The sequence below is a fragment of the Quercus robur genome, chromosome 2 (genome assembly GCF_932294415.1).
Source record: "Quercus robur chromosome 2, dhQueRobu3.1, whole genome shotgun sequence".
Classification (NCBI taxonomy): Eukaryota; Viridiplantae; Streptophyta; class Magnoliopsida; order Fagales; family Fagaceae; genus Quercus; species Quercus robur.
The window spans coordinates 94,513,128-94,528,227 of record NC_065535.1 but is presented as its reverse complement, the minus strand read 5'-3'; the positions used below and the strand labels follow the sequence as shown (position 1 = coordinate 94,528,227).

General features: G+C 33.7%; 1 long non-coding RNA gene across 1 annotated transcript; it reads left to right on the top strand.

The window, feature by feature from the left end:
* The first annotated feature begins 13,327 nt into the window (after window positions 1-13,327).
* Window positions 13,328-14,821, top strand: LOC126707595 (uncharacterized). Its single transcript, XR_007648991.1, has 3 exons — window positions 13,328-13,489; window positions 13,728-13,823; window positions 14,767-14,821. It is a non-coding gene; the product is annotated as an uncharacterized LOC126707595 (long non-coding RNA).
* The last annotated feature ends 279 nt before the right edge of the window (window positions 14,822-15,100 follow it).

Genomic DNA, 15,100 nt, shown 5'->3' with positions numbered 1-15,100 from the left:
CATGAGAGGCCACATTTCAGAATGTATAGATTGATTCATTCCTCACAGTGTCACAAAATTGAACTAGAAGTCTAGAACACATTTTCAGAATGTACAGACTACAGATTGATTCGTTCTTCAAGTTCTTAAAGTCATATTTAATGAACTTGTACAGTAAATCTCATTTACTAACACAATTGCAATCACTAATATTCAAAATCAGAGTCTTAACATCCAAAGCATGTCATCTTACTTGCTTCTTGAGGAATCTTTCCATGTATGATGTCATCTTAGTTATCTGTGCTTCCATGCAAGTGTATCTTTGCTCCATGGCCTCCATTTTCTCCACCATCTTACTCATCTCTGCAGTAGCTACCATCTTGGCCTCTGTAAGGCTAGATGTTGAGCCCAATACATCAGAGGGGTTTGGTACCAAGCCATATGTGCGCACGTATCCAGGTTTTTCTTGTCCCATGACTTTAAAGAAGATATCATCCCGGTCATTTGAGGTCTTTGGTTGCTGAGATGCTAGTTCACGGAGCTTTGACTGGCATGGAGAAGATTCAAGAGTTCAGATTATAAATCACCTTGAAAATTACACTTGGGAAAATATACAAAACCCCCATGTGTTATTCAATTAATGGTTTGCTCAAAAAACAATACTACAGGAGGCTAGGTGTTATACAATTAACGGTTTACACAAAAAATAATACCACATGAGGCTAAAGTTACTTTAAAAAGTAAATAAAACATACAATTTTGGCTGCTGCTTCCTCATTAACAGGTTTCCCATCTTTATGTGTGTGGGTTAATATATACATCTCATCCCTATTTGGCTCCTCCCCATTTGGCCGCTTCTCCCTCTGACCTCACATAGAGAACAAGTTATAGTACATTATGGATGAATGTAAAAAAATATAGACCACACAGAACCAATAAAAATTTACAAAAATATAAGTTACCTCCTCCTCACGTAACCTTGCATAGCTCTTCCTCCCTAAAGTATGCACATCCTTCATCTTTGCACGGCAAGCCTTATTTATAGCAGTTCGCACCTACAAAGTTTGATCTATAAATTATCACATTTCCAAATTTCATCTGGAAAGTAGAGTAAAATATTAATGGAATGTTTAACTCACATCTCAAAATGTGAATGTCAGTCTTGGGCCAAGCATTCAGACCACCAAAACAATACAAAACAAACCAAACAAACAAACAAGTAAACAAACAAAAAAAAAACCTTTGGCCAGCATGTAGAATATACCTTTTCCCTTTCAGAGTTCCAGTGGGATATGAGGATCGGCCATTGATGCGGAAGGACCCTACTATCACGGTGCCTTAGTTGCTCATATTTAGCCTTTACTAAGGACTTAAAGCTCCTCCATTTTGTTGCAAGAGACTTAATGACCCAACTTTTCCCCTTCGGATCAATGTTGAACCTTGACTATAGCACAAAAGGAAAGCATTCAATTACATAACACAGCAAAATGAACTTATATATGCCTGAGCTATCTTATAAATTGGATACTCTTTTTGAGATGGTTTAGGACTAAAACTTATTGGTATAACTTAGGTACATTTCCTTCTGAAAACCTAAGGAACTGTATGTAAGTTTCATTTACTTAAAAAAGAAAAACTTTTTGGTAGTACCTGGACAATCTGCCACATATCCTCTTTGGCTGCATAAGGTACAGCCTTCCAGCTGACATAAGTAAGGGGTGCAATGTAGCCATTCCGTGCTATGGTACCCATGAAACTGCTGAGCTTGGCAGCCTCACGGCCAATGGGCTGCCCAAATCTGTTGATTGAAACATCTATTCGCTCACCATCAGACAAGTCACACAAGAAGCGGCATCGTGCAGGGCCTCGACACCTCTTTTTCCTAGGCTTGCACACTGACTTGCATGGTTGGTTGTGGCATTCTGGGGCCTCCTGAATCTGCTGCTGTGGACCAGGATTGTTGATCACAGGACCTGATGGACAACTTGACTTATAATTACTGCACCCCATGACAGAGTTTGCAGGTGATTGTCCTACATAAAATAGTAAGGAAATATCAATATTAGCTACAAAATTAACTCCTATATAATGAGAGCCAGGTCCTCATTGTTTACATATATTCAAGTCTGTCTTAAATCCTGGTTGTATAAACTAGCAGACATTTTAAGTAACATAACCAAGTGGAAATGAAAACAAGATACCTATAATGCTGTTTGGAAAATTTTAATTAGATGCTTCATAGATCAACTTGTTCCTTGGATAGATAAATAAGCAGATAAAGATAAAATAGTACTAAAATAAGAAACTATAATGAATAAGTTTATACAACATAAATATTAGTATGTTAAATACTAAACAGATAGCAAGTTAAAGGATTTATCATCTAGCATACCTCCAGTGTCAGCCTGAGGATGGGAGGGCTGGGCTTGGCAAGTCGTCTGCTGCGGCTGCTGTAAATGATATGACTGGTTGAAACTTAGTATGGGCTGCTGTGGCTTAGGCTGGCTGTGTTTGTTAATCATCGGACCCACCGGATGATTCAGCATGTAATTTTTTCTCCTCAAGCCATGATCCCTATGAGGTGGTAAGTGAGATTGTCCTACAATGGATAAAAAGCCAATCAATAAAAATTTCAAAATAGATATCTTAATATTGAAATTGGAGACGAACACATAACCCAAATGTATGACTGAAAAGTTACATATAATTTATATTCAACTGGCATTGAAGAGGATTTATATTTGACATGTAACTCACCTGCACAATCATTTGTATAGCCTGCATGAGGTGGTGAGTTTGCTACAAGAGTGAAAAAAAGACCAATCAGTAACAGTTACAACAGAAATACGTATATAATGTCAATAAGAATCTCACAATGCCAAATGCAACAGACAAAACAGTATCTTTCATAAAGCAACTGACAAAAACAAGATCGGAGTATGTAGTTATGATACTGGTTACCATGGCCCGAAGTAAGGGCCTGTGTCAGCAAAAGTATAACGAATATGCAGATTGATACTGTCATAGGAGTTGTAATATCAATTTTGAAGAGATAAAGCATTAATCTATATATAATTAATAACATATTACATAGATTGAAAGCTTAAAGAAACAATCATCCCTGATATGAAGAATTAAGTGCATCGCATACCTATGCTACCGATATCACTGCCAGCCTGTGGTTGGGAGGCCTGTGGTTGGCTAATGCTTTGTTGCAGCTTCTGCGAGTGACATGGTTCATTTTTGATCAATTGGGGCTGGGACTGGTTGGGTCCGCCAATCATGTGGCCCTCCGGATACTTAGCCACATATTTTTTGCGCCTTGTGTCATACCGCATAGGAGGTAGTGAATGTCCTACCAAAGAATGGATCCCAATACCATTAACAGATACAAAATAGATATCTAAATAATGGAATGCTCATGATTCATATACATGTTTCGAAATTCATGGTGATCCTTTATGTATCAACAATCACACACACACAACACTTAAGATTATAATTATTTACAAAGAAATCAGCTAAGATGTGAACTTCTAAAAATTAGTATAGTCAAAAGAATCAAATGCATTAATGAGAACTAGCAAAAACTGGTAAAGTCAAGTGAAAAGTGTACATAAATGAGAAATAGCATAAACATGAAACTCTTACCATTGGTCTTTTGAGTTGGTTCACAGTACAAATTAGCTGCTATCCAGTGCTTCATGAATTTCTTCTTCACACTTGTCATAAGTTCCAAAACATAATCACCCTTGTAATTATACTTGCACCAATGTCTCCAAATGAGTTGTACATCCTTATATACATCCTCAGAATTCAAATACTTCAAACCATTTTGAAGATTGCTGTATATTGTTCCAAAATCCATTGGTGTATCTATGACATTGACGTAATCCTGGTTCCAACCACCCAACCAAAAAAAGAAGAATAGGAAATAAGGATTAGGACATGAAAACATATGGTACTTGATAAAATAATTTCTAAGTTACTGTATACGATACTTTATGACTTCAGGCAGCATAATGAAATTTTAAAAACCATGAGATTTAGTTAAGAATATACTCTTTTCTTCCAATTACATGATAGTTACAAAAAGACTTTCTTTTTAATACATGACAGTTACAAAAGGCTGAAAAAGGGAGATGGGATAACAAGCTACACACAGAACTTGTAGATCTTTAAGAAGGGAATAAACAAACAAATGCATTGCCCTCATTTGTTATTGAATCAAAATTTAGAAGAAATAATCCACTTCAAATTCATCAAGGATGAATAGCTAGTGATGAGTGATTAAAAATCGACAAGGGCTCCTATTTTCTTGGCTACATTATATCTTCGGCACCAGAGTTCAAAGACAGATGCATATTCAGGTGTAAGGCCTAATTAACCTCTATATCTTACAATACAAAGAGATGAATAATTTAATTGTCTATCCTGCAATTTCCTCCTTACTTAAGGGCAGACTGAAGCATTGTCCCTTAGCACCATCTATGCATGCTGAAAAATATACTTACAAAACGTGTCACTTACAGATGTTTCCAAAGCAGCCGGATCCGCTGGAACATTAAAAGGTTTAGCCTCGTCCATTTTCATAACCTTGATAATCACCTAGAAATAAACAATTGGAAACAACAACAACAAAGTCTAACTAAGCATATAAAAAAAAATAAAAAATAAAAAATTAGAAATAGCAACCATAGGCTTTGTTAGGTTATCATTCTACAAAAAATTTCTATCTTTTCAAGAAAAAATTTTCTTTTTCTAAAATTATTTACATGAAAAGCAACAAATATATCAATCAAACTACTAATCAAATACACTACCTAATAAATTTTTTAAACAGAAACGCATTACAAAAATTTCCATCATACCATTAAGGCAGCACATAATTCTTGCTCATTATATCGAGGATCCTCATGGATCGACTTTCTCTCTTTATTGTATCCACTTGAAGATACCAAGCCCCTTGAAGACTTAGGCTGCGAGTAATCACTTTTCCTGGACAATTTCACCCTCTTTAGCTTCCCTTTACTAGGCCAATTAACCAATTTCTGCACTGGCCTCTCCATTGACTCATCCGAAGACTCATAACTACTATATTCAGAAGTCATATCTTCAGAGCTACATGACCAATTGCTGTCGCTCCCAGTTGGATAATTAGAGGAAAATGCACCACCATCCATTTCAGTGTCAATTTCTTCATCGCCTCTGCCCTCACAATCCCTATCAAATTCATCATTATCTTCAGGATTTTCATCATCAAATTTCTCACATGCTTCTTTGTTCTCGGCAACTACAGAGGGCCTTTTTGTCTTGGTACCGTTCTTTCTAAACATACGCCTGCGTTTCATGTTCTATCCACAAAGATGCTTCACATACAAATATTTGTTAGGCCACACCCACACACCAAAAAAAGGAAGAAAGAAAAAAGAGCTTAAATTACTGAACTAGAAGCAAAAATTTATGAGATTTCACAAGCAACAAAAAATGAGCTCTAGATTTCTGCACTACAGATAGGCGAAAAAAAAAAAAAAACTTCATGAGCTTTCATAAGCAACAGAAAATCAAGTGCAGCAACCATAAACAAAAGAAGTTGAAAATTGAGCTTTGAATATATTACTGAATAAAATGTATCCCTATGTCACATTTCAACTTCTTTAGAGCCGGTTCAATCACCATATGATGCTACAAGCAAAACAAAATTTACTACTTTTTTGACAACTTGTTGATGAGATGGCAAATTATGACTAGTACAACATCACTTAATTTCAAGTGATTGACACTACTTTTATAGTTACTAATTATAATCAATCACCTCAATAGTTCTAAAAACAAAAAAAAAATTGTGAAATTGTGTCATTAAATTCATAAATAGGCAAAAGATCATACCTTATGCACAAAACTCTTAACTCAGAGAGACCTTGGTGATGCAAATACTTGAAAGAGGAAGAGGTGCTTGGAAGGTTTGAGGTTTTGGGGGGTATTTAAGGCTTTGAAATGTGAAGAGACAGACAAGCGAATGGTCCGATGATGATGATTGATGTGCATGATAATTAGTACAGAGCTGGTAAAATGGCTTCTTCGTTAACCGTGCGGTAGAGGTGCATGTATATGAGATGTGATTTCATGTCGTGTCTTCTACTTCTTGCATGTCAGTCTCTCTTCAACTTCCATTTGTAGAGATGTTTGTCTTCCCGCCAATCACCATGGTTTTGCTACTACAAAATTACTGACATGTGACATGCTATTATTGAATGTCACAAACTTTAAAGTGCATAATAGTTTTAAAATTAATATATTTTCTAAGGGTCTGATGGGACATACATTAATAAATTAAAACTTTTTCAATTTTCGATAAACTTTTTTCAATATTGGTTTACTATTATGTACAGTAGAATTCATTTTCTAAATCACAAATTTTATTTATTCACATAATAAAAATTTTCAAAAAATCATCAATATATATAAATATGCACTCAAGATGCGAAGATGTTTTTTTTGTTATATGAGTTTTTAGAAATTGCTACGTGTGTTGATTTGAAGTGTGCGTTTGGAACGCATGAAAAATGTGTTTTCCTATGTTTTGTGTTTAAATAGTGGGCCTCGTGCACTATTCATAGGACCCGCAAGTACTTTTTTCAGTATTAAAAACTTTAAAACTGGGTCCCACAACACTATTTACACATTTAAAAGTTATTTTGCTATAGTGTTTTCAATTTTCAGTTTTCAGCAATAAACGATATCCAAACAAACTCGAAATATAGACAATAACGTAATTTTTTTTTTTTATAGTAAAAGTCATAGTAGACTTTATTTATTCTGCATCATATTATACAATGAGAAAGAAAAAAAAAAAAAAAAGATATTTTTCTAACCAAACAATGATCGCCTCATTCTCTTTTGCAACACTAACAAGAGTTAAAGTAACACAACTACATTGTAAAGAAACACTAACAAATGATATATCAACAAAAAAATCTCATAAATAATTTCAAAAGTATTTAATTTTAAGATAATTGAGTCACACAACAAGTTTAAATATAATTGTTTAAGTAAAATATTTATAATTTGTGGAATACAATAAAGAGTATTATTTCAATTTTACAACCAAACATATAAATAGTTATAATTTATTTATACTAATATAGATTAATGTAATTTTTTTTACAACCAAACATATAAATAGGTGTAATTTATCTATACTAATATAGATTTCTATTCTTAATGTAATTTTCATTTATTATACCAACTATGGCCTAAGTGCTGTGTAGTGGGTGTGCCATTGGTATAATTTATTTTTAAATTTAAATATCAGCCAATTGAATATACTTAGAAAGGTTTAAGGGAAGTAATTAGTTAGAACTTGGAGCATTCACGTTAGTTTCTTCAAATTTTTAATTAAACTAATTAGAGAAACTTTATTTTTTTTAAAAATAATTTAGCTATTTATGTTTTTTTATAGTTATACATCAACCTTAATACTACATCACTATTTCAATTAAATATATATTTTTATCCACATTTTTAACCTCAAAATACACCGCCACTCATCTCAACCACACCGCAACTCATCACAACCACACATATTCAGCTGAGTTTTTTTTTTTTTTTTTTTGGTGAAAAAAAATGGGTAGAGGGAGATGATCAGTGTGGCTTTCCTATCTGAGTGAGACCATAGTAGCATCATATCTGCTCTCGAGCAAGACCCCATACTCTCGGTCTATGTGAGAAACTCGCTTATTTTTTAAGTCCACCATTTGCGATAGAAATGGGATATAAGGAGTACAAACACGACTAATTATTTAAGGCTTGAACCCAAATTCCAAGACTTGTTGACCCGGTATTTTACCAACTAGGTCGCCTGAATGTTGGTATTCAACTGAGTTTTACTGTGTGTTTGAAAACGCTGAAAGACAGAAGAAGAGAAGAGAAATGATAGGAAATGTTGTCATTGGTTTGCATGGCAAATAACAATAAGGAAAAACCCATTCTCAAGCCTACATATTTGTAATACACCCAATTTGGCCAGATTTGAAAGGAGAATGGTTTTTTAAAAATTGGAACCTACATAAATAATATAATATGATATAAAATTACATATTTGTCCATAACTTTATGCATGTTTCACATTTATATAGACATAAAAGTAATAAATTTTTTTTTTTCATTTCCTTCCATATTGCAAACCAAACGAAAAATTTCTGTTCTTTTCTTTCTGGATTCCTTTCTATTATTCATTTATTTTCTCCTCTTACCTCCATTGTATCCAAACAAAGCTGACATCAGTATTAGTGTTGATTGTACTTTGTATGCTGTTGTAGTGCTAATTGCTAAATATAAAATATAATAAAATACTTTGCTTCACGTGACCATATGATGAAGCTTGAAAAGTGAAGGTAAGGACAAGTCTATTAAGGCACCGTACAATCATGGTGTTAAATAAGGCACCGGACAACAGTTGGAGTTAAAGTTGCGTTTGGGATTCTTCTTCTGACGATCATTTCATTGTTTTTCGTCTGTTCTTTTTTGTTGCAGCCCACAAACTTTTGTTTATTCTTTAGAGTATCAACAGCAGTAGCGTAAAAAATTTACTTTATCTAATTAGTTACATCAAAAGTTAATTTATCTATTTTACTTATATATATATATATATATATATATATATATATATATATATATATAGAGGTTGAAACATTAGATTTATTTTAACTTTTAATATAATAAAATAATATAAATATCACAATAAAATAATATAACCGCTACAATAAAATAATATATCTCACTACCAAAAAACATCCACAGCACCAATTACAACCACCTCTACCATCAGCCACAACCACACCCACCACCACCACCAGTTCACAGCAGGCAAAATAAAAAAATAAAAAAAAAATAAAAAACTCAAATCTCCAATCTTTTTCTTCAACCCAGACCAAACAAAATCACCAATCACAAACAAAATAAAAAATCACCAAGCATAATGTCGGCGAGCTGGGTCGGCAGAAGGGGTGGGTCGGCGAGCTCCATGGGTTTCCCAGTCAGATACCCAATATCCACGAGCAAGCACTTCGATCGACGGCGTGGGCCTGAGGTGGATGGCGGCGTGGGTCTAAGGCTGATTGGTGGCAACACCCACACCCACCACCACGAAACCCACCCGAGCCACCCACTGATGCCGACGAACCCAGCCACCCACCGACATCGATCTACCCACACAACCACAACCCATAGCAGCAAAAAAAAAAAAAAAAAAAAAAAAAAAAAAAAAAAAAAAAAAACCAAGTAAGGGCAAGATAAGTTGGTAGCAGGGTTTGCGGTGTGAGCCAGTGGCGTAGGTCGACAATGTGGGGGTGGGCTGGTAGCGGTGAAAGGAAGTTGAGAGAGAGGTGAGAGTTGAGAGAGGTAATATTTTAATCGAGGGCAGGGATTAAATTTTTTTTTTTTTTTTTTTTAGCTCTAAGCTATAGTGCACATCTATATATAGATGTGCACTATAGCAATGGAGCTAAAAAAATAGATTTAGTTCCACTACTAAAGCATCATTTTGGTGTTTGAATAGCTAATATATAGCAACATAGCTACATTGCTGCAAATGCTCTTAGTCTTTATCTTCTTATATGGTATAATCTTGTATATTATTTTTGGATTTTGTTTTAACTTTCTTTCTTTCTTTCCTCTCATTCTTCCTAGACTAGTTTTGTGGGGTTAATTTGGTATTACAATTTTTTTTTTCCAAACAAAATGATGTGCTTTTTAAAAAAAAGAATAATAGATGATTTTAAAAAAAAATAGAAAATAATACAAAATGATATACCAATTGAAAATTAGGTGTCAATCCCCTTCAAAGAATGACATTTGCGTTTTGTTTTGAAAGGTAATAGAAAAATTATAGAAAATAATTTAAAGATATAGACCAATTTAAAATTACGTACCAATCTACTTGAGAGGATAACACCGCCATGACAACATAAACAAAATCTAAAAAAGCCAACAAACCCCGGATTTAACATTTGGGATTTTGACTTTTTGACCAGGTTTTAATATTTCTTAAAGGACATTGTCTGACTTCAATCATCGATAGAAAAATGATATTAATCCTTATCATACATATAATTCAATTAACCCAATTGACTAAGTGAGTCATGTGCATTCATAATGGTACACATGTCATCTTTCTATTAATGGTTAAAGTCCAAGCCTCTAAATATATTTAGACTCTGAAGTAAAACCTTTTTCCTTTGTTAAATGCACCCTCTTGTGAGTCATGGCCTCATCGGCTTTAAATGTAATAGGCTGTGCACCCTACATATCTTTTTCTTTTAATGGGTATTAGACCATCTATAATGCCACGTGAAAATGGGATAAATGATGTTTCAAGAATTGTGAATGGTACATCCTTGAGATTAAATCTCTTTCCTATTCTAACTTTTTAGATTTGCTTGAGAATTGTAATTTGAAAACTTGATCGTTCTGCTCCCCAAGTACACCCTAGTAAACAAGGGCTTCCTTTCTTTTTTATCAATAAAATTTCTTTACTTATTAAAAAAGAAAAAAAAAAAAAAGAAGATGCCATGCAAAAACAGGAATGGGAGATACCCAGAATTTGCACGACTACTAGTCAACCACCAATGAAATGCGATTTTCATGGAAGAGTGTAAGGTGTACAAAGGTTTCTAAGGAAGTTGTTTTTTTCTTAGGGAAAATGGCTTTGGGGAAGATCATGATGGGGGCATAATGTAATTAAAAGAGGTATTGCTAATTTTTTCTCAAAAAAAAAAAAAAAAAAAAAAGAGGTATCGCTATTGTTATTGCAACAGTGGACCATTTTCTAATTTGTTGCACAGTTGCTTATGAGTTATTCGCTTTATTTTGCTGTTCGGGGTATCCTGTAGTGGGGAGGCATGCCCTTCAGGGTAACAAAGCCGTGCGGTCAGACGTATCTCAAAGACTGCCACCCAAAGTGGACAATACCTTTGATGGGCACTACCCTCAAAAGCGCCTTTTTATGGGAGGACTTTCATCTCGACCTTCAATCAGGTATTGTTCGCTTTGGGATGGGCAAGTATCAACCTACATCCTTCCCGCATGAATTTGCTCAATCCCACATCGGGGAGAAACGCCTCCTACCCTTGCCTTATAAGCCTTTGGCCTAAGAAAAGGTGTACCATAGTGTGTGTGATCAAAAACACATCCCAAAGCAAACAATACCTGATTGGGAGCCGAGACGAAAGTCCTCCCACAAATACCTTTATTGTATTACCAAATAATATTTCTAAAGAAAAATAATGAAGCAACTAAACAACAATAATTAATACCTTTATTGTATTAAGAAATAATACTTCAAATGAAATTATAGTTTATTGTTTATTATTTTATTAATATTATGGATAAATATTTAATAAGAAAACCACGTACCTAAGATTTATCTTCATCTTCTAAGTGAATTCATGTTAACTTTAACTTAGAACAACGTACATTAAAAGAGATGTTACTTGTAACTTTGATAATGAGATTATTATATAATGATTTTAAAATATAAAAACGCATAGAACGAAATTATAAAATTTTATGTATTTGCTTGTTTTTTGGTTATTGTTGTTAATATATGAATTTCTTTTTCTATTAGATGATGTAATTTATACTTCTTAAACCACCTTAAAAAAATTATTGGAGCCGTCACTTCACTTTGTGTCATGTCCCATCAACAAGCACCCACTAGCCAACGACTCTTTAGGGGCTATTTGGTTTTTGTGTTTCCATCATCTATAACTCTGTTTTCATCACCCATATCTCAAAATATGTGGGTCTCACGGTTAAGAAGTGTGTTTGACATTATTTCTAGTTTTTGTTTCCATTACTCAATTCTCTGATTTTTGAGTGATAAGTTATGGAAATTAAAAATACATTTTAGATATTTTCAATTTATAGAAATAGAGTTATGATGGCATTTTTGTAAATACACACATTGAGGACCCACCGTCAGACCTTTTGCTCTCTCCAACACGCGTTATCTTCTTTTCTTTTTCTTTTTTTTTGTCTTTCACGCTGGGTCTAGGACACAACTTTCTCCATTCTCTTCTTCTTCTTCTTCTTTTTTCTTCTTTTCTTTCCTTTTCACGTTAGTTTTTGGGTTTGTTTGCAATTTTTTTTTTCCATTCCTTTTCATTGGGTTTCTAGGCTTAGGTTCCCTTTTTCTTTTTCTTTTTTTTTTTCTTTTTTTTTTTTTCACGTTGATTTCTAGGTTTAGTTGCAATTTTTTTCTTTTTTCTTTTCACGGAATTGGAAAATCAATGAATGAAAGAGGAAATTACAAGCACCAAACCCATACAAAAGAAACCCATATACCCACAGATTACAAGTACCAAACCCATCCATATACCCACAAATTACAAGCACCAAACTCATTCAAAGATTACAAACACCAAACCGATACACACATAGATTAGCACCAAACAGAGTTATGGGTGATGAGTGGGTATTGCTGTTTTTCTTCTCCATTTCCACTATCAGCACTGTTATGTCAGTCTCAGACCCATAAAAAAAATCAAGAACCAAAATTTTCAAACAAAACAATACCCACAAACAATATTTACAAATTTCACCAATAAAACTTAAGGGATCTATGAAAAATCAAGCCTTGGTGACGGTGGGTTGAGAAGGTGGGAGATCAGCGTCGCCACTTCACGTCAGAGGAGATCGGCGATGTCTTCTATCTTAGCTAGGTTCGGATTTGTGTTGGGAGAGTAACAAGACAATGGTGACTGAAGGGGAAGAAAATGAAATGAAAATAGTGAGGGTGAGGCGGGTAGGCTAATAGAACTTATGACATGGTACTTAGGTATGAGTCCTACAAAAAGTAAAAAAAAAAATTGAGTGATGAGAAGCTAAAAATAGTGTGCCAAATCGGTGGGTTTAGGAAATTTGAGTATTTTAAGTGATAAGTGATAAGTGATAAGTGATGAATGATAAGTGATGAATGATAAGTAATGAGTGACGAAAATTGAGTGATAAGTAATGAGTAATTATTTTCAAAAAACCAAACAGCTCCTTATCTTCTTTCTTCCTTAACCTCACACTACCTTTCCTCTTCAAATTTCTCTGTTTCTTTTTCTCAGCTTTTTTTTCTTCTTTTTTTTTTTTTTTTTTTGGTTAACAAATTTTTTTTTCTTTCTTCTTCACAACTGCTTCTTTAATTTCTTTCTTTTTTTTTTCTTTTTTTTTTTTCGTCTCTTCTTCCGGCGGTTCTTTCTTTTTTCTTCATCTCTTTATATCGGTGCTTATTTCTTTCTTTGGTTTGGGTGATTTGTATCAAGATCTATGGGTTGGGGGGGGGGAGAGAGAGAGAGAGAGAGAGAGAGAGAGAGAGAGAAGGTGAGAGAAGCAGTGAGCATACTCAAAGAAGAAAAATGAGATCTACAAAAGAGAGAGACGGTGGCCGGCTGCATGCAGTTCCAGGGGGTTCTTCCCTTTCTTTTGCTTGCTCTTACTAGTTTTGGTTGTGATCTAATAGGTTATGGGTTATGAGTTATGAATGATGGACAAATTAAACTGACCCCTATTTATTGATTTTTCAAAGAGGACGTTTTGGGACGTCCCAAAGTAGAATAAAGAAATTAGAATTTGGATGGTGGGATTTTTTTTTTTTTTTTATCTTTTATTTTTTTATTTAGGTCATTTTGGTTCATTTTACTTTTGTGCTAGTCTTGTAGTGAATAATCATCTTCCTCTTCTGTTTCCATCCCTTCTAGGGTTGTTGAAATGCAAGAAATCCTTGATCAACAACTTGCTGAGGCCGAGAGTGTTGGTGCACTGGCATCAATTGCAAATCCTCGTAGAACTGCCAAGTAAATATTTTGAATTAATTTTCTATTTCAGTTACTTTCTTTCACCTTGAAGTTTGATTTTGATTTCAAGTCACAGTTGCTTATATTCATATTGTGTATAATCTGTCATAGAAGCTTTCTTAAACTGTATATCACAACCTTATTTTTTAAAGTGCACACACATAATCAGTGGCGGAGCCACACACAAGGGTGGGGGGCAAGGCCCCCCCAAAGTTTTAAAAAATTATTTTATAGTATTTATATTATTTATATTTAAAAAAATGTAGCATGTAAAAATTGAAGTTGGCCCTCCCAAATTTTGAGTCATTTCAATGTTGCTCTTAAAAGAAAGAGAAATTATATTAAAATCATATAATTTAAGAGGTTTAACAAATTGAACTATGTAAAAAATGATAAATTTTTGTACATGTCTAATAGAAGAAATACATGACTTTTGTATGCTCATTAAAATTTAGGAGATAATAAATTCTCTTAGTAAATTAATTTTTATATATGTGTGTAGAGGTTTGTCTTGATTAACAAATATATTAACAAACTTGGCCCCCCCAAACTAAAATTTCTGGCTCCGCCCCTGCACATAATGCATTATATCACAAACTGTTATAGTTTTGTTCTTCAAAAAATCTAACACAGCAGAAATTGAAGGTAAAAAAAAAAGGCTATAATATTAATAACAATAAATGTTATGAGCAAATAAGGAAGACTGTTGAAGGACGATTTAACAAACTTCTAACAGAGGTAAAAACCTTCTTTTAATGGTTGCTCTGTTATATAAAAATTGAAATGTTAAGTATCTTTTATTCTGACAGTAATCTGTGCATTAGCTTAGGTAACATTAGAAATAATGGTTGCGTTATTCAATTACTATTATGAGCCTGTAAAAAAACCTGATTTAGATTTTTGTTTCATTCATAATGTTGGTTGTTTCTTTTTTGACATTCAGATTGGAGAAGAGCTCGGAGATATTTATGACTATGTCACCCCTTGTTTTCCTCCAAGGTTTGCACTCTGTCAAATTTACCTCTTTCTTTCTTCTTCTCCTTCCTTCTTTTTTTTTTTTTTTTTTTTTTTTCAAACTTTATCTGTTATCTTTTAGTGAGCTTTCAGTTAATTAATCCATCATTCTCTTGATTTGAGGTTTGTCATTAAGATTAGCTTTTCTCTTTATCATCTTTTTGCACTTTAATTATTCCCTTGTGGTGTTCTGTTGGATGTCTCAGTGACTCAGTCTTTTGATGTAAATATTCACTTGGCCCACCATTACTGTAAAATCAATG